Source organism: Leptidea sinapis, chromosome 34 (assembly GCF_905404315.1).
Source record: "Leptidea sinapis chromosome 34, ilLepSina1.1, whole genome shotgun sequence".
Classification (NCBI taxonomy): domain Eukaryota; kingdom Metazoa; phylum Arthropoda; class Insecta; order Lepidoptera; family Pieridae; genus Leptidea; species Leptidea sinapis.
Genome location: NC_066298.1, coordinates 6,475,921 through 6,495,159, shown reverse-complemented (window position 1 = coordinate 6,495,159; position 19,239 = coordinate 6,475,921). Strand labels below are relative to the sequence as shown.

The window sequence follows — 19,239 nt, the reverse complement described above, 5'->3', positions numbered from 1 at the left end:
CGTAGCGCTTACTTGATGTTGGGTAATCACCTCAGTCCACTCATTAATAATGCACAGCCCACGCCGCCGGTTGGAATTATATTTTAACTTCGAGTACCACGGAGACTCAGTAACTAACCGTCACTTACTTTTTAGAATGCTGTAACCCCGTCAGCATTTTATAATTAAGTATTGTAAACACTGCAATTGCAATTTTAATCACTAATAATAATAATAAAACCTTTAATCGATTCCATAACTATTTTTACACAAGGCGAATTATTAGTACTATTAGTAGGTAGGATTTAATTGTAATAGTTTGGTGTTAGTAAGATTATTTGCTTATGCTTCTATTTATTTGAGTTGTGGATCTCGTTAGAGTAAAGGCCTCCTCCAGTTTTATCCAAAGTGTTAAATTTTTGCTTTTATGCATCCAGTCTTTTCCTGCTATCTCTATTAAGTCATCAGTTCACCGTTTATTTGGTCTGCCGACTCTTCCTTTGCCTTATGCTGGTCCATTCCATTCCATTTTCATTTAATTTTAAGAAATACTAGATATTTATTCTGTTAAGCGGGTATTGAACCCGCAACCTAAACACGAGCCCATCATAATTCAAAATGTCTATAAAGTCAAATGACAAAGCCAAGCCAAACTCAACAAGATTTCTTCCACTCTACAAAGCTGTGGAATGAGCTTCCTTGTGCGGTGTTTCCGGGACGATACGACATGGGTACCTTCAAAAAAAAATGCGTACACCTTCCTTAAAGGCCCGCAACGCTCCCGTGATTCCTCTGGTGTTGAAAGAGAATGTGGCCGTACGCTCGTTTGTCCTCTTTTTCCATAAAAAAAAACTCGAGCTTGTCAATTTGAGCTGGGCCACAATATTAGATATTTCAACTGCACATTTGTCAAACAGAATAATTATGTCATCCTGTCCAAAAGGAAGCGCTAATGTATGGAGCAACGTCCATCACTCATTGCCATATAACAATACGAGAGTACGATGTGTAACATCTCACCCTCAACAAATCTCATGTCTAACAAAGTCTCCGTGGAATATTTAGTACCTACTCCTGCAATATTTTATCGCTTACTCAATCTTAATAAATCTATCAACGACGGTGTTACTTTTGTTTGGAACATTGAGTAGCTACAATGTTCATGTAAGTGAGAATCAATAAAACACACTTTAATTTTAATACTTTCAAAGGGTTACTGTGTTTTTTTTTTTAAATATATCTTTTTTAAATTTTTTACTATTGTAGGACACATCTTATCTTAATATAATATATAAATTACGTGTCACGTTGTTTGTCCGCGATGGACTCCTATTAGTTTAGGAAACGGATTTAAATGAGGATTACTTCATGGACTTTTGAATAGAAAATAATAAATTTTAGTGTAATTATTAAAGAAAATAAGAAGAAGTCTGCTGAGTTTTATGCGCCCCTTCTTCTCAGGCATATATTTTCGAATGGGTGGTGGACGGAAGAAGTTTTGTCAATCAATAAGTGTCCAAATGTTGTTTTGAGGTTTCTTTAGTGTTAATTTCGCCAATATTTGTCTTTAAGCAATGCGACACGTGTTTCGCCTCTATACAAGGCATCCTCAGATGTTGACTCGTCAATCTCTGGAACGAGACTGCACCTAGTAGTAGTCTCGTACCAGTAGCAGTCGAATTGCTTAAAGACAAATATTGGCGGAATTAACACTAAAGAAACTCAAAAAATTTGGATAATTATGGATTTCCGCAAAAATTTGAAAACAAAATTTTATGAACGATGCCGGACTCGAACCCACGACCTCCGCGTTCCGTGCGAGTGCTCTCCCAACTGAGCTAACCTTTTTCAAATCTTATTTGTGTATTAATATAAGAAGTGAGAGTTAACACTTTAAAAACATAAATTATTATAAAATATAAAAGCAGCATTGTAGGTACTTACATCCTGAAACCAATTTATGTGTAGTGATAACTTTAAGTAAGTGAGCTAAAAATGAATATCACCTGTCTATTCCATAACTTTATTAATTAGCGCAGTTTGAAAATGTAAAAGAACAGTCGCAAGCTCGAAAGTTTTTGCTCGACGTACCGCGACAATTGCAGCTGAAATTCAAAGACAGTTTGAGCGCGCCACGTCGCAGTCATTTTATTAATGTCGCCGGGAATGGTGCAGACATTTTGAATTTCTAATTCATTTTATTGTATAGCTACGAGCAGCTTCAGGATATGGGTACAATGCTGCAAATTATATATTGTCACTTGGTTTTTTACTGTGCGGAAATTTTTATGTTTTTGATATGAAAATAGAAGACCCAGTTGTTTAGTGACCCTGCCTACTGAGCTAGAGGTCCCGGGTTCGAATCCCGGTAGGTGCAAACATTTATATGATGAATATGAATATTTGTTTCCGAGTCATGAATGTTGATTTTTATTTATGTATTGTTTAAGTAAGTATATTGTATTAAATATATCGTTGTCTTGTGCCCATAGTACAGGCTATGCCTAGTTTGGAGCAAGATAATTTGTGTAAGAGTTTGTCAATATTATTTCTAAATAAAATTGTATCGCGAATAATCTCCACCTCTTCGACAATACTTCCCGTAAGCACCTGAACACGGCATTTGCCCTGGCAGCGTGCTAGAAGTCAATGCCTTGCCAAATATCGGAATACTGGGTCTCGAAATCTCGAGCGATGGCTAATACCGCGGTCATCTGGAAGCAAAAGCCAAATTGCCTTCAAAGATGCTGGGCGTCATAAATAGAGCACGGCAACAGTTCAAGCCGGCCCGCATTCTAACGCTCTACAAAGCGCAGGTCCGGCAACATATAATAGAGTATTGCTGTCATCTCTGGCCTGGCACACCCCAGTATCAGTGAGATGCTTGAGTTGTCGGGGACCCAGTGTTCTGTGTACGGCTAGATCACTTGGCATTACATAGAGACGTCGCTTCATCGGGGGTCAAATTGGGATATCATTCCCACCATTTGGTCCTTGGATGTGTGGCGGTGTTCCACAGTATGGTTTTTCAAGGAACTTTCTTCCATGTACAATCAAGTTAAAAGGCCGACAACGCTCTTGTGTTTCCTCTGGTTTTCTGTATTCACTTAGGATCAGATGACCCGAACTCTCATCTGTTCCATAAAAAAAATTATCTACAGTTCACGCCACTCGTATATTATGTAAAGCTGAATCTTTGTTCGTTCTACTAACGTATTGAAGACATCTCAATACGTCATCAATGATCAAGTGTATTTTGTCGCTGTCTTCAAACAACAAGCCACGCGCCATCTAAAAGAGGCCTTATATTGTATTTTATATATTCCAAAGTTTTCCTAGAAAGTTCACTCACACAGGACGTGTGTGTTGCTTTGTATTAGTCGTGCCTATTGTTTACAGATACATTACATTCTACCCGATATTCATCTTTATGTCATGTTGTTCTGACGATGAATGTTGCTTTTGTACTTGGAAGTATAATATACCAACATAATTTTTAACATTACGAATTATTTAGTAGATCTAATTATTGTATTTTTACAATTGCGTTGAAAAGGAAAGTGCGCTGTGTGAGCATAATAATAATGACACAAATTATCTTGCCCCAAACTAGGCATAGCCTGTACTATGAGTGCAAGACAGCGATATATTTAATACAATATACTTACTTATAGATGAATACTTATAAACATCCATGATTCGGAAACAAACCATCCAAAAATCCATATTCATCATATAAATGTTTGCACCTACCGGGATTCCTACCCGGGACCTCTAGCTCAGTAGGCAGGGACACTAACCACTGAGCTATATGGGTCGTCGTAGAATAATCGGCAAGTAGGTAGGTACTTCAACAAATACTTATTGCGAATCTGTCTTTCAACAATGATCCAATGTGCTGAATGTCCGTATTATATTCTTGAGAGTTTCTTCCGGTGAGAAGTCTCTCGCTCATAGTCGATGAATTTTATTGCTAGCCTTTGAATGCTTTTATGCCTACAGATTATAAGCTAGGTTGAGTCAACTCTGGTAGCCTCTACAAAATTTTGTATTTCTAGCTTGATAGTTTTCAATATTATACCTGCTTTAATCAGTTGTGGCTTATAAGAGAAGGTATATTATAGGCGCGACTTGTATACTTTAGTTACTTACAGATTGGGAATGGAGCGACCGCCCTCAGGCTATTAAATAATAAATTTAATTGTACAATGTTACTTTGTAAATGTTACTTTAATTGTAAAACATATTTTTGATGAAAAAAAAAGCCCACTGAGTTTGTTGCGCCCATTCTTCTCATTTTCATTCATTTCGGAATGGGTGGTAGTATTTTGACTTTCAATAAGTGATTTCACATCCTATTTTGAATAAAAATATTTGAATTTGAATTTGAATTAAGCATGTTTCTGATACTTTTGCTTTAGAATCTCTCCAGTATCTTTATGTTACTGATTCTTGCCTAGAGCTGATACCATATTTCCAAATTAGTTTGAGAATGGCTTTGAAGACGCTTTTGTCTTCGTTCTGAGTTTGGATTTTCGTTCTTAGAGCCAGTATTGATTGCGGACTGTTTGCGTTTGATCCAGATGTATTTCTGCCAAGTAAGTCTACCATGTTCTGCTTGGGGGACTGGATATTATAGATTAGAACTGGTGGACGTCTTTTTACGTCTAATTATTATAAGTTACATGAAAGGATTTCTCCTTATTGGCTAAAATCTGCCATTTATCAAACCATTTCAGACATACAGATAGAAGAGCTGTCTATATATTATGTTGTATAGTTAAAGTAAGCTTTGTTAAAGTTAAAGTAAGTCTGCTGTGAAAATTAAAATATAGCACTGGTAACAGAATGCTGCCCTGAGGTACTCCTGACTTGATCTCGTGAATTGGTGATAGTTTGTCGTTATATTTAACCTAAAACTATATTTTTAAGTATGACTTGATGATTTGGAGGTAACATTATTGAAAAGCAGGCTATTATGATGTCTAGGAATATTTCAGAACAATATTTTATATTACAAAGTTCTGTTTATTATTTCTTCCAGGCGGTGAGCTAGCTCACTCATGCCGTACCTGCTTATCCGAATCGATGTTGAGGAAAGGTCTTCTGAAAATGTATTTTTGAGTCGAGATACTCTTTCCTTAAAGGCCGGCAACGCTCCAGTGATTCCTCTGGTGTTGCAAGAGATTGTGCGCGGCGGTGATCACTTAACACCAGGTGAAGCCCTCGTTTGTCCTCCTATTCCATAAAAAAAAAGATAATATTATGATGTTTTCGATTAGTTTTCCTACAGTTGGTAACAGGCTTGTAGGCTTTTATGAGAGAAGTTCCTGGGCCGGTTTTCCAGTTTTAATATCATTTTAGACTGAGACTTATATACAGAATGTAAAACAACTACTTCCTAAAAGTAGGGGGTTGCAATTGGACCGTCATTCTGAATATATTGGCACTGAAAATTTACAAAATTAAAAAGAATTGTGGTTCGGATTATTTTTATTTTCTTATGCAATGCAATGCATTCCTGTTTTTAATGATAACTATCTATTTATCTTTTTTAATAGTCTCTAAAATTATTAAAAAATCAAAAAGCAGAAATGTATTTCGCCGTAACAGCTGGCAGCATTAGAAACGTTGTATAAGTGCCATTGACCCTTATTACGTAGGTACTGCACCTTGCATTACAATGGTGGCTAAAAAAGTCTACTAAAGTTTTTGAATTATTTTTCTACAACTTTTTTTATGGAAATGGAGGACAAACGAGTGTATATGTCACCTGGTGTTAACTGATTACCGTCGCCTACATTCTCTTGCAACACCAGACGAATCACAGGAGCGTTGCCGACCTTTAAGGAAGGCGTACGCACGTATTTTGAAGGTACCCATGTCGTATCGTCCCGGAACCGCACAAGGAAGCTCATTGCACAGCTTTGTAGTACGTGGAAAAAAGCTCCTTGAAAACCGCACTGTGAAGGACCGCCACACATCCAGATGGTTGGGATAATATCCTAATTTGTGGCGTGTCGTGCGAAGGTAGAATTCTGCGGCAGGAATCAGGTGAAACAGCTCTTCGGAATACTCCCCGTGATAAATGCGGTAGAAGACACACAATGAACCGACGTCTCAACGCAACTACAAAACTTTCTTGCTTAAATGCCGATAGTTGTATGATTCAATGATAGGGATCGATCTTTCGTATTCGGAGGAGTTACACCCGGTATAGAGATTTGGTTCCTCGTTGCTGTTGATAGAATGTAACATGTAAACTGCATGTAACATGAACTCACTCGCTGTATCTTATGTAATTGTGCGCAATTTAAGTTACTATTGCGCATTAAATATAATATTCATGTGTGAAACTTGGTCACAATTTTTTTTACAGAATCATAAATTATAAACTAGGATGCCGCTATCGCTCGTCGTAACGCTTCGCTGCGGAGTATATTTGAACGAAGCGAGGTAAACTAAGTCTGTATACAAAAACAAAACTAATCCAAACAAAAACAATAAAAATAATCTTTTAGAATTGGGCGCCATATTGATACATGAGAAAGTAGTGCCTTATTTGATCACATGAGAATATCTTTTTTTTATAAATATAAATAGCGCGTGCTGATTGAGAATAATTTGTAAATCATGTTTGTTTTTAATTATAATAATTGAATAAAGTCGAATTTCAAAATTCTGTTTCGATAATAATTTTAAATTTCGAAAGCTTTCTATGAGTTCAAAAATTATTAAAATCGATCCAGAAATGTGCGAGAAACAATTTAACACAGAAATTAATTGGAGTCACCCGGTGAGAGCTCCTCTCTTTCTCAATAATATTACTTACAATAAAAGGCTAATTATGTTGTTTGGTTTAAACTAAGTCTTACCAGCTTGCCCAAAATATACATTCCAATCTAATAAAGTTGGAAACTTACTCAGTTTATTAGTTAAAATTTTATTAATAATACAGGTTGCCCCAAAACTCAACGTCAAACCGCCGGGACGATAGGATGGGATACATGGTAAACATCATCAGAAAAAAAAAATATCCCATGTTCTATAGAAGTTATGGGCATTAAAGCAAAAATCCAGATTGTGGTATATGTTGGTTATTTTTGTCCATTTAAAACATATGTTCTCAACGTGGGCGATAACGCCCCCTTGTGGGCATTTGAGACTGCAGTAGAAGACCCAGAGAAAATTAGGGGGCATTGAGATGGCGCTGATGGGGCGTGGGTAGATTAAAAAATATAGTCTAAAAAGGCAAAAAAATACAGGAAAATATTCTAGAAAAAAAAACAAATTCTCGAAGTGGGCGGTGAGCCAAATAAGGTTGAGAAACTATGATTTAAAACATGTCGCTATAAGCCTACTTGTATGTTATGAACAAGAAATATCTATAAATTGTAGCCCTATCGGCAGGGCGGTTTATCGATTGTTGTTATAAATAAACTTTGATGTATTGAAACGTATCGAGCGGATAAATCGACTCATTTTTCAGTACAATGCTTCCAACAAGGCAAAGGTTTTACGTCCCGTATGTAGTGTTTAGTGATCCAGTTTTGTTATCTATGTTCTTGTCCATTACTTCGTTGTATTTATTTTACCGCAACATTGACGGAGGAGCGTAAAATTGAATGAATGTAATATTGTCATTTATATTGTATAACTAGATTACCCGGCAAACGTTGTTTTGCCATATAAATTATTTTTAGAGTTACGCCGTTTCATGGACATTGCAACATTACTTTATTTAAACAATATGTTATGTTTTTAAAGTGATAACCCTCACTTCTAGCGATAATACACAAACAAAATTTGAAAAAAAAAAAACTTTATGAACGATGCGGGATTCGAACCCACGACCTCCGGCGTTCCGTGCCGGTGCTCTAACCAACTGAGCTAACCGTTCGCGTACCGCCTCATTATAAGATTCTGTTGATTTGGTCAACTCTCAGGTCGTGGGATCGAATCCCGCATCGTTCATAAAGTTTTGTTTTTAAAATTTTATTTGTGTGTTACTTCATTTTTCTCAAATAAAAGAATTTTTCTAAAATAAATAGTTACTCCTTATTACATCAGCTATCTGCTAATAAAAGTCTCGTTAAAATCGGTATAGCCATTTCAGAGATTAGCCGGAAAAAACACACAGACAGACTGTATAGTACAGTACAGTATGTATAGTATATATATTCATATACATGTACTCTGTTATTTCAATATTACAAACAGACACACCAATTTCATTTATATGTATAGATGTATAGACATGACAGTTTGAGAAAACTTTCTTCGCGTTTTATATGAAAAATTAAGACAATTTTTTTTCAAATGTTATTTTAATTTAATTACATTATGTCAGTTTAAAGCAGTTAAATTTTATTCAATGAATGTTTGCCGTGTTGTAACACGATTTCTAAATAATTGTGAAGAGATATCTGAAGTAATCACAGTATAAATCTGATGGTGCAAGCAAGGTCAGGGCTATATAATTATGGTTGTATTAACATCTACCAGCAAAACTCTTTATTTTTTCTGAGTGGCTACAAATGTGTGTGGTCTAACGCTATCGTGATAAAAGACCCACAACCATTCTATAGAGCAGTGGTTGTAGTCAATTCGAGCAACTCTGGGTTGCACGCAGTCAAATAATTCGAGCTGATACCTGGGTGCATCAGACCAGAGATACGAGTTTGTTTATTAGGATGTTCCCCGTATTTAACGGGATTGGTGCCTAATTCATATTCGACTTACAGGCGGTGGCGTGAAGTGAAATATTGTTTCGACTTACTGAGTACATCAAGTTTTGCCAATTCAGACTGTGGCAATTAGGGATGTGTTACAAGGAGAACGACTAAGAGAATTTTGTCATATCTCAAAAGGTTTAGAGAGCGTTTCGTTGAACGCTCCCAGACGAACTATTATTTTCCGACATCTCCAACAAATATCGTTAATGTTTACAAAAATGTAGACAAAACCTTAAGAAATTATATACTTAAATCTTCCTCGAGAACCACGTTATCCAATGGTGAAAACAGCATGAAAATCGGTGCAGTAATTTATAAGTTTATCACGAACAGGCAGACAGACAGACGCGGCGGAGGACTTTGTTTTATAATATGTAGGTAGTGATGTTCAAAATATAACGGTCAAATAACTATTATATCATGAATTATTAATGAAACCTCCTATCTCATGGAAAAGTTTATTATAACATTTTATTCTTTAAACGTACGTTCTACAATTATTACAATAACCAAATCAATAGCTGCTAAATGTTAATAAATAATTATATTCCCAAACACAATAACATGGAATGTACTTAACTAACATTTTATGTTCACTTACTAATTGTGAATAATTAGTTCATTGTAATTAAAACAGGAAGCTGTTCATTGTTGAAGTCAAGACTCCTTTTGAGTGTTCCGTAGTCAAAGGATATAATGAAGCTTTTGTAATTTGGGCTAAAACTTAATTTATAAAACACATTTTAAAATAATCTGGCACGAGACATTTTGGCGAGACAACACGTCCTGAGGATGCCTCGTGTAGAGGCGAAACACGTGTCGAAGACAAATATTGGCGGAATTAACATTAAGGAAAACTATAAATTTTCACATTTTAAAACATACATACCTACAGGATTTTTTTAATGAAAATTAGGGACGAGGATGAGCAGGGCGTTCAGCTGATGGCAATTGATACGCCCCGCCCATTACAATGCAGTGCCGCTCAGGATTATTGAAAAACACCAAAAATTCTGAGCGGCACAACAACTGCGTTCGTCACCTTGAGACGATGTTAAGTCTCATTTGCCCAGTAATTTCACTAACTACGGCGCCGTCAAGGGCGCATTCCTCAACACAGTAATGCTTTATGCAGTTTTCATATTAGCAAGCCTGGAAACATATTACCTAGACAAGAGCATTAAGTACAAAAAAAAATACAAAATCATTTATTTCGCACTTTTCATGTACAAATTAACATTTTATACTGACCCCCACACTAGGCGTTGCCTGTCTCGTGGGGGAAATAGTAGAATAAACAGAAAATAAAGATATACAAGTGACCACCTAGTTGTTATCTATCAGAGTCAGAGATCACTAACAGAGTCCGATGTGTCAGCCGCCTGGCCGGAACTGTAGTTAATATTCAGAGAGTCATTGCATTTTATATGTAGGTAGGTATATAAGAAGTTCGTCTGTTTAGACTTCATAACCGTGTCCATGGTGATAAAGATCTTAGTAATGTGTTAAACAAGTTTACGTCTGTATAACAAAAGGCATCTCAAAACTTAATACATAATCAAGTTTACTTTTTTCCCTGTCTAATAGCTGTGCATAAAAGAGACAATCTTACCTATGACCAGACAATGCCCGACCTAGCTGCATCGAGTCTAAACAGAATTCTATTGAGCTACACTAAAGAAAAGAAAAAAAAGTATTATTATAAAGATGTTAAGTGATCACCGCCGCCCACATTCTCTTGCAACACCAGAGGAATCACAGGAGCATTGCCAAAATGTGCGCAACTTTTTTTAAGGTACCTACCCGTAATGAAGGTATGTCGCTTGTGAAGCTATGTAGAAAGTTTAAAACCGTACTGTGGAGGCCCACATCCAGATGGTGGGAATAATATCCTAATTTAAAGTGTGTCGTGCTAAGGTTAAATTCGGTGACAGGAATCAAGAGAAACAGCTTTTCGGAACACTCCCTGTGATAAACGCTTTAGAAGAAACACAATGAAGCGACGTCTTAACGCAACGCCAAGTGATCCAGCCGGTCACGAAACACTGGATCACCAACAATTCGAGCTGCTCTGCGTTGCACGCGGTCAAATGGATCGAGCTAATACTGGGGTGCGTCAGACCAGATACGACAGAAATACTCCATATGTGGAGACCTGACCGGACCTGCGCTTTGTAGAGCGCTAGAATGTGGGCTGGATCGAAGTATTGCCCTGCTCTTTCTATGACGCCCAGCTTCATCGAAGCCAATTTGGCTTTGCCTTCCAGATGAACGCCGCGGAACTGGCAATCGCTCGAGATTGCGAGATCCAATATTCTGATAATAGGCGAGGCTTTAAGAGAAATCTTAATTTTGGAGAACTTAAGTTTTAATTAATTTTTTTCTCAAGTAAGTCTATTAGAAGACGAGAATTTAAGGTTATTTGCTTAAATATAATAATAGGACCGGATTTGAGTTGGCTTTTTGATTTAAACATGGACCGAGTGGGCATTGAATAAATTATCTATTAATAAGTTTTCTATAATAAATTATTTGGACACACTGTATAAAAAGTACTAAGACCAGACCGTACTCTCTACTAAATATAAAAAAGAATTAAAGTATTAAAAAAGCTACGTAGTAGATAAACACGTATAATTTTTTTCGAGATTTTGAATGATCCTTATGTTAGTTTAAAAAAATATATAACGAATTCAATACTTTTATGTAACTATGACAATCAAACACTAGTCCAAAATCTTTACATCAGAATTATCATTAATATCTAATACTGCCTATCATATCTATCCATTACTCATTTCATACGTAATCTATATATATTATATAATGAAAATGGTCTTTGAGTGTGGTTGAGGCTCCTTCACGCCTAAACTACTGATCGTATCGACATGAAACTACCACCATTCGATGTGAAATTTATCCTAGATGGTTTATTTTACGAATTCCAACGTTCCTTCCTTTTAAAATTCGCACAGCGAAGCGGGCGGGAACTGCTACTTATATTATACCTACAGAAGAAGCTATAGGCAAGACCTCTTCGAAAGATATAGGCAGTGAAAATTATTATTGTACAACAACAAATAAGTAATCAAAGAACATTACGCAAGTGACGTAGATGTGTGTCGTCTGCAGCTTGTGATAAAGGAAACGATAACTAATTATAAACAGTTGTAAATCCAAAAATAGTTACTACTTACTCTGGCATACTATTATAACGACAAAACAGGGTAATCTGAAAATAGTTTCATTACTGTGATCTAAAATGAGCCGTCCTGACTTTACATTAGAGCTCAAATTGCCCAAAATTTGTAAATTAGGGTAACCCTAACTAATACGGAAGCTTTAACGGATATAAAGAATTTTTATTTAGACTGCGTTTTAGTTTATTTGTATAGCTGGTTCATTAAGTATTGTGCGAAGACAAATCTTATGGGATCATTCGGTTTGAGCTTCTATTCTATAAATTATGTGCTAAGCGATTCCAGATCGGTATATAAAATACAGTTTATTGCTGTGTTTGGAAATGTTAATCTTACAATGTAAGCTTTGGTTTAGTTTTCTTTTATGAAAATAAGGGACGAGACGAGCAGGTCGTTCAGCTGATGGTAATTGATACGCACTGCCCATTATTGTAATAGGTAGGATTACTGTAAAACCCAAAAATTCTGAGCGGCACTACAATTCCGCTCGTCACCTTGAGACCAGTAATTTCAGTTGCTTCGGCGCCTTTCAAACCGAAAAACAGTAATGCTTACACATAACTGCTTCACGGCAGAAATAGGCGCCGTTGTGGTACCCATAATCTAGCCGGCATCCGGTACTAAGGGGCTCTCACTGGTGAATTAGTAACGGCGTGAATTAGTGACGGCTTGACTCAAAAGAAGTGTTTCTAATTAGGTACTTATTAGAGCTTGTATTTCTTTTGTTTTATTTTCATTATATAGCACAGTAAGACCTGTGGCATTGCTACGATATTGTAGAAACGTACATATTGATACAACACAGTTGGCCAGTTAATTTCCCCCGGGAAGCTAAACAACCGCTTTTCACACTCGGCCCATTATACAATGTTATAATCTTTGTTCAGACATGTCTCGTTTAAATAGCAGTAATTACAATCAGCTGCGAGTGTTTAGTTAAATGACACCACCTCGGGAATAGAGCGACCGCCCGCGCAATACGTAAGGAATTAATTTTAATGTAACGCTGTTTCTGTTAAAAAGACGTCTACTCTGAGTTTATTGCGCCCATTCCTTTTCTCAGGTCTGAGGTATAGATTTTAAAATCCTATTTAGAGTGAAAATATTGAAATTTGAATTTTCACTTGCCGTCTGATAGAAGTCCCTTTTTGGAAAATTTCGTTATAATCAAATTTATAAGCGCCTCAACGCGGTCGCTCCATTCGCTGAGCTGACGGCCAACCTCCAGTAGTGGAGAGGCACAAGAAGAAGATTAAAGTCGCTCCATTCCCAGTCTGCGGTATCAATAAGAAAGTCATTTATGTTGTTCACAATTCTTTTGAACATTTTCTAGGATCAATTTGTATAAGCGTATACATCGCCCAACAAAAGACTTACTAACTCAACTTTACCGAGTACCCATAGGCATTGATCATAATCCTTCCTCCGATAATAAATGAGGATTAACGTTTTTAATGAGCCATGGGTATACCTCTCGTTATATTAGTATATAGATAGGTAATGTATAATGAAATATTTATATATGAAATACTTACTCTTATGTTTTCGGTGTTATGACTAACATAATTCAAGTCAATGTTATAGAAATACTTGCAGGTAGAATAAAGTATATTTAACAAAGGATACTGATAGAAATTATGATAAATTTTGCAATTTTGGGCTTTAAAGTTTAGACGCAAGGTATGTAACATAAAATGGCTGTGCGACATGGGCTCTAGCATCTTTAGATAGAGCTTAATTAGTGACGAGTAGGTATCCTCTCTTAAAAAAATGATAAGGTTGGAAACAAAGACATTACATAAATAACAAAATTGACCGATACACAACAAGATTAGATCATTATAATGCAAATGGATGATCATACGATGAGAATTGTGGATCAAAAGTGGAGTTAGGGGTTACAATTTTATAATAAAGTCCCAACCACTGTTCAGGCATTATCTATTAATAATTTATATCTAAGTGATAGAACAATATTGTATATTTTATTAAAAAGAGCCCAAAAGAAGAATGCTTGGAGAGTTTCTTGCGCAGCTTCTTCTATCTCAGAGTGCCATTTGTTTCCGAAGCGGTGGCAGCGTTAGAAATGACATCAAAAATAATTGTGTAGGAATCAATGACACACTGGTATCCTAGAAACTCAACTACAAGTAGAGTACGACGGTACAGGTTGACGAAATTTTAAAGACATCGGGATCCTACTGGCGACGAGTAAGAGGGGACAGGACTTCTTGGAAGGAGTTAAAAGAGGCTATGCCAAGACTGAGACTAGCGATAGATATAGTTAATACTTACGAATATTAATAATAGTACTTTTATTTTATTAAGTCGTTTTTCGATTAAGTCTTTAACTCTGTCGTCCTTAGTAAAAAAGTATAGGTACTTTATTTTTTGGAACGAAGTTCCTTACGGCAGGCTTGGAGGGGATAGGGATTTTGCTGCGCGACCGAACTGAAAAAAATGTGATAGTAAAACCGTAAGAAAAAATCCGTGGAGTAAAGTGCGTGGAATAAAACCGTTAAATGAGACGTGCGCAGGCGCGACAGTCGCATACACAAGCAAGTAGTGTATATATTATCAATATTATTATATTAATATATGATAACGATTATAGCAATATTAGAACGTTTTTTTTTTGCAATTTGTGTCGATTCTACATTAGCCGAAGGAACTTCGTTCCTACCTGGTGTCCCACGACACCACATCATTTTTTTATACTTTAAAATTATAGACAAGGTGTGTTATATATAAGATTCAACAAGTTTATCCTACTCTGGAGTAAATACTTTGTTTTACGGTATGTATCTACTGAATAAAAATATACCGATTGACTCTTTTCAGATAATTGAATTATATTTAGGACCGCTTAAAGTAAGTTTAAGTAAGCTGCATTTCAACATGTAACTGAGTGGTTTACTGCAAAGCAACTCGCAATTATTAGCAATTAGTTCTTGTTCCGTTCAACTTGAACGAGAAACTTTATATTGCCACATGTCTCTGAAGAACCACTTTAATTAATCTTTAATTACCTTTAGCAGCTGAATTTATGTAATATAATATATAACTTATCGGTATTATACACTCTGTTTTCTATATTTTTGACAAAAAATTATATAACATAAAATTAGAAAAAGAACAAGACCCGTTCTTGACTCAAAAAAGTGACTCATGTACCTAATAGGAAGCTAACCTCTAGGGCTATATATCACCGAGACACCACGGTGGCGTGACTGGTTGCTACCAAACTAGACACCATACAGACACCCAGGGGCGTGCATATAATATAGGCAATTAGGCAGTGCCTACCTCGTTATGAACCTAAATAAATATGCAGGCAGTAATAAAGGCAGTCTAGAGATTGCATACTGTATATACGAGGCAAACAGCGCTTCATACAACTTATGTCGTACAGTCGGAGTAAAGCTCAACTACGACTAGTTAGATCTACAGTGCTTGCCTTGCTAGAAAACCAATGCACGCCCCTGCAGCCACCAGAGTCATGAAACGTCCGAGCTGGTCGCGCCACCAAATTGGTTATGCAACCAAACGGACACTCTATTGAGCTATACACATTTAACTATAATTAAATATACTATTTACAATAATTAAATATACTGCATAGATATTATTTTTCCTGAGATGGATTGTTTGACAACTGCGCTTCAACTGCGGCTAAAGTAATTGACAGTGACAGCTGCGTGTAATGCGACCATTGCTATTGATACTATGAGAATTATCGATACAATATATTATTCTGGAAACCTGAAATTATTTTATTTTTAAAAGGGAGTCGAGAACCAGTTTTAAAAAGGATGAAAAGGCTAAGCGCATTCACTTGCGAACACCGAGGAATTACAAAAGTTTTGTCAATCTACTAGTCCACTAGTATACACTAGTCTTAAATCTCTACTATCTTTCCTTATTTTCCTCAAACACCCCACCTGATTAGTAACCACAGAGTGCCTATAAAAAACGTTCAGCTGGATATAAATTGTCACTGTCAGTGATTTTCCAAATTTAAATGTCAGAGCTCAAGTTAATGTCAGAGGTTATTGAATTTTGCGAACCAGCACAACCGGCGCGCATTATAAAAATACTGATCAAACTAGAACTGTATTAAACTGGTACAATTAACATGTTTCAATATTGTCGTCTTGCGAGCTGTTGGGCGCGATGGCTAGTCCAGGCGTCAACTGCTTAACGCTAGCTGGTTGGCGTTTTTTTATTGTATCTCTAAGCCTGTTTATTATTAAGTATGTTTACTATCAAGAGTATTTAAGTTTGAATATTTCGTATACTTATCAGTTGCTAACATACAGACCTACATGTTATGCCAGTAGATGACCTATTGTATAAAATACTAATATTTTAACTGTATTTAATTTTGGTAACGTCGTTTTTCAATTTTCCATCTCTATTCATAGAACTTAGTTTACTTGATGGTAGATAGGAACTAGGTACGTTAACAGCCCCGCTCATGTCAAAATGTGCCGTCTAGAAATTGTGACTATGATTATTTTTTTAAATAAAGTCAAATTAGAATTATTTAATTAGGTAAAGAATGACACTTCTGAATATGGTATAATAATATATTATACCATAGATCATTTAAAAATACGTCTATGACAGCTGTGAAAACGTCAAAAATAATTTAGTTTAGAACTAACAACTATTTTGAGCAAGTCACACAAATCGCGAGTGTAAGACGTAGCTTGTAGCGCACACTAAACTAATATTCCTAGCCTGTTTTTATCGGTTGTCTTACAGCAAGATACAATCTCTACGTAAAAATTATCTAAGTATTTTACCACTTCGGAATAGGTTGAGCTTTAATGAGAATAGTCAATTATTCAGCCAATCTTTTAAATCAATTTCTCTCTTCTCTTACCTTAGATATAATGTAGGTATAATACGTACGAACTACGATTGTACATAACGTAATTAGGACCAAAACAAGGCAAGGTTATTAATTATGAGAAAATAACATTTATTATTATTTTCTATAAAACAGAGAGAAAGGTAACGAACGTATTTGGACAGGGTAGGTACCTACGTTATCGCTAAATAACAATTTCAACTACTGTAATAGGAAAACGAAGTTGCAGTACCTACTTACAATAAGTAGTACCTAAATCAACAGAGATATTTAAATTAGTAGGTATGAACAAAATAAATCCTCTTGCAATAGGTATTTACGTAAATATATTGTGAATACATAGGTAATTACTTAAATATTGTTAATAGAATAATAAATGAACTTCCTTGTGCGGTGTTTCCGGGTCGATACGACATGGGTACCTTCAAAAATAGCGCGTATACCTTTCTTAAAGGCCGGCTAGTGTTGCAGGAAAATGTGGGCCAGGTGATCACTGAACACAAGGTGACCCGTATGCTAGTAGTTTTTGACATATCCGTAATGTATAGCGCCAAATATGTACTACTAGTTTTGGAAATAAATAAAGGCATAAAAGTCATTTATTTTCTCAAAATTGATTCCTTTAGAATTCTTTTTGATGTCATTTCTTATACTACTAGATACTACTACCGCTTCGGAAACAAATGGCGCTCTGAGAGAGAAAAAGCGGCGCAAGAAACTCTAACAGCATTCTTTTTTTTGCGCTCTTTTCAATAAAAATATACAATATTGTACAGTCATTTCTATCGCTATAAAATAATCACAATCTAGTCCCAGGCTGTCAGATCATTCAGATATTCAGCAGTGGAGTAATAGGATTTACGACAGAGCCATTTTTTTATAAAACATTTAAATTTATTTATAGATAATGCCTGAACAGTGGCTGGGACTTTAATGTAGAAGTGTATACATTTACCCTATAATCTGATTACATCGCATTTCCCGAACATAACGACAGCGGAACATGGTAACATTAGAGTTACTGTTCTGTACGTGAACTGCTGTAAATTACCGACATTAAGAAATATTATCCACGGTATCTTTATCTAGAACGGAAAAGTGCTGTTCTCTCCATTTGGCCATATAGGATACCTATACCTGGAGATGCAATCTTGTATGTTTCATATATGGGAAGAATACAGCTTGTAAACGGTTCCTACCGAACTGGCGGCTTTGTTTTTTTTTTATGAAAATAAGGGACAAGACGAGCAAGACGTTCAGCTAATGGTAACTGACACTCCCTGCCCATTACAGTGCAGTGCCGCTCAGGATTCTTGATAAACCCCAAAAATTCTGAGCGGCACTACAACTGCGCTCGTCACCTTGAGACATAAGATGTCAAGTCTCATTTGCCAAGTAATCTCACTAGCTACGGCGCCCTTCAGATCAAAACACAATAATGCTTACACATTACTGCTTCACGGCAGAAATAGTCGTCGTTGTGGTAACCGTAATCTAGCCGGCATCCTGTGCAAAGGAGCCTCCCACTGGTAGAAGGTCGTGGATTCAATCCCAATAGTCTACAATAAATAAACTAGCGTGCTTTTCGACTGAATATTTCGATGAATACAAGTTATGGGGTTTCAATTAAAACGACACTCAATAACAATAAGAAATTATTTCCTGCCCGAATCAAAATTGATTCGACGTGACCAAAATACAAAAGGCTAAGTTTTAAGTAGGTAGGTATGTACTTACAATGGTACACAGTATCAGTGACTAACTACTAACTGGCTATGAAACCTTTTTATGGTGTTGTGATACTTTTAAGGCACGCAACACGCTTTAGGAATGATGATTGCGAAAGTCCAGTTAGCTACGATTGCTTAAGTAGGCACTATACCCCGTATTTGCTGGAGAAATCTAAGGCTTCAACGGTTTAGAGCCAATAAATCAAATATGCAACATTACGTACCTATTGCGAAGTGCACGCCTTCATAATCGCATTTAAATCCATTCACAGAACACGGATATATAGCAACAAATCACTACGCAACTCGGGTAAAAAACGCCGGAACTTGAACACGACACAAAATCGTTATAAGTACGCACACAATATTTAAACAGATGGTTATTTATTTTCGTCGACGCGCGAGTTTTATTACGTTGCTTGGTAGAGCAGCCATCTACGACGTTGGCATTACGGACACTACCGGAGTGTGACTAGCGGGTAGCCAGCCTACTACATTACGACATAAGTGAGAATAGATATGTACTGATGCCGTCTCTTTCTCACCTCAAGTAAAACTTTAAGACAGAGTCCTCTGTTGGCGTATCGCCAGCCTTGCTAAGCCAAATAAATTTATGCAACGCTGTGCTTAAGCTTAGATGTAACTTAGAATGGTTATGTAGATGTCGCTGTTTGTGTAACCGCGCGCAAATACTAAAAATAAAAAATTTGAAAATTAAT

General features: G+C 36.3%; 1 protein-coding gene across 2 annotated transcripts in view; it reads right to left on the bottom strand.

Moving 5' to 3' along the window:
- LOC126974904 (uncharacterized) overlaps window positions 1–18,994 on the bottom strand; it is a 225,559-nt gene extending 206,565 nt beyond the window's left edge. For both annotated transcript variants that reach the window (XM_050822626.1, XM_050822627.1), the window contains exon 1: window positions 18,745–18,994. The gene's annotated coding sequence lies outside the window, so the exon portion shown is untranslated. The remainder of the gene's footprint in view (window positions 1–18,744) is intronic.
- Between the last annotated feature and the right edge of the window lie 245 nt (window positions 18,995–19,239).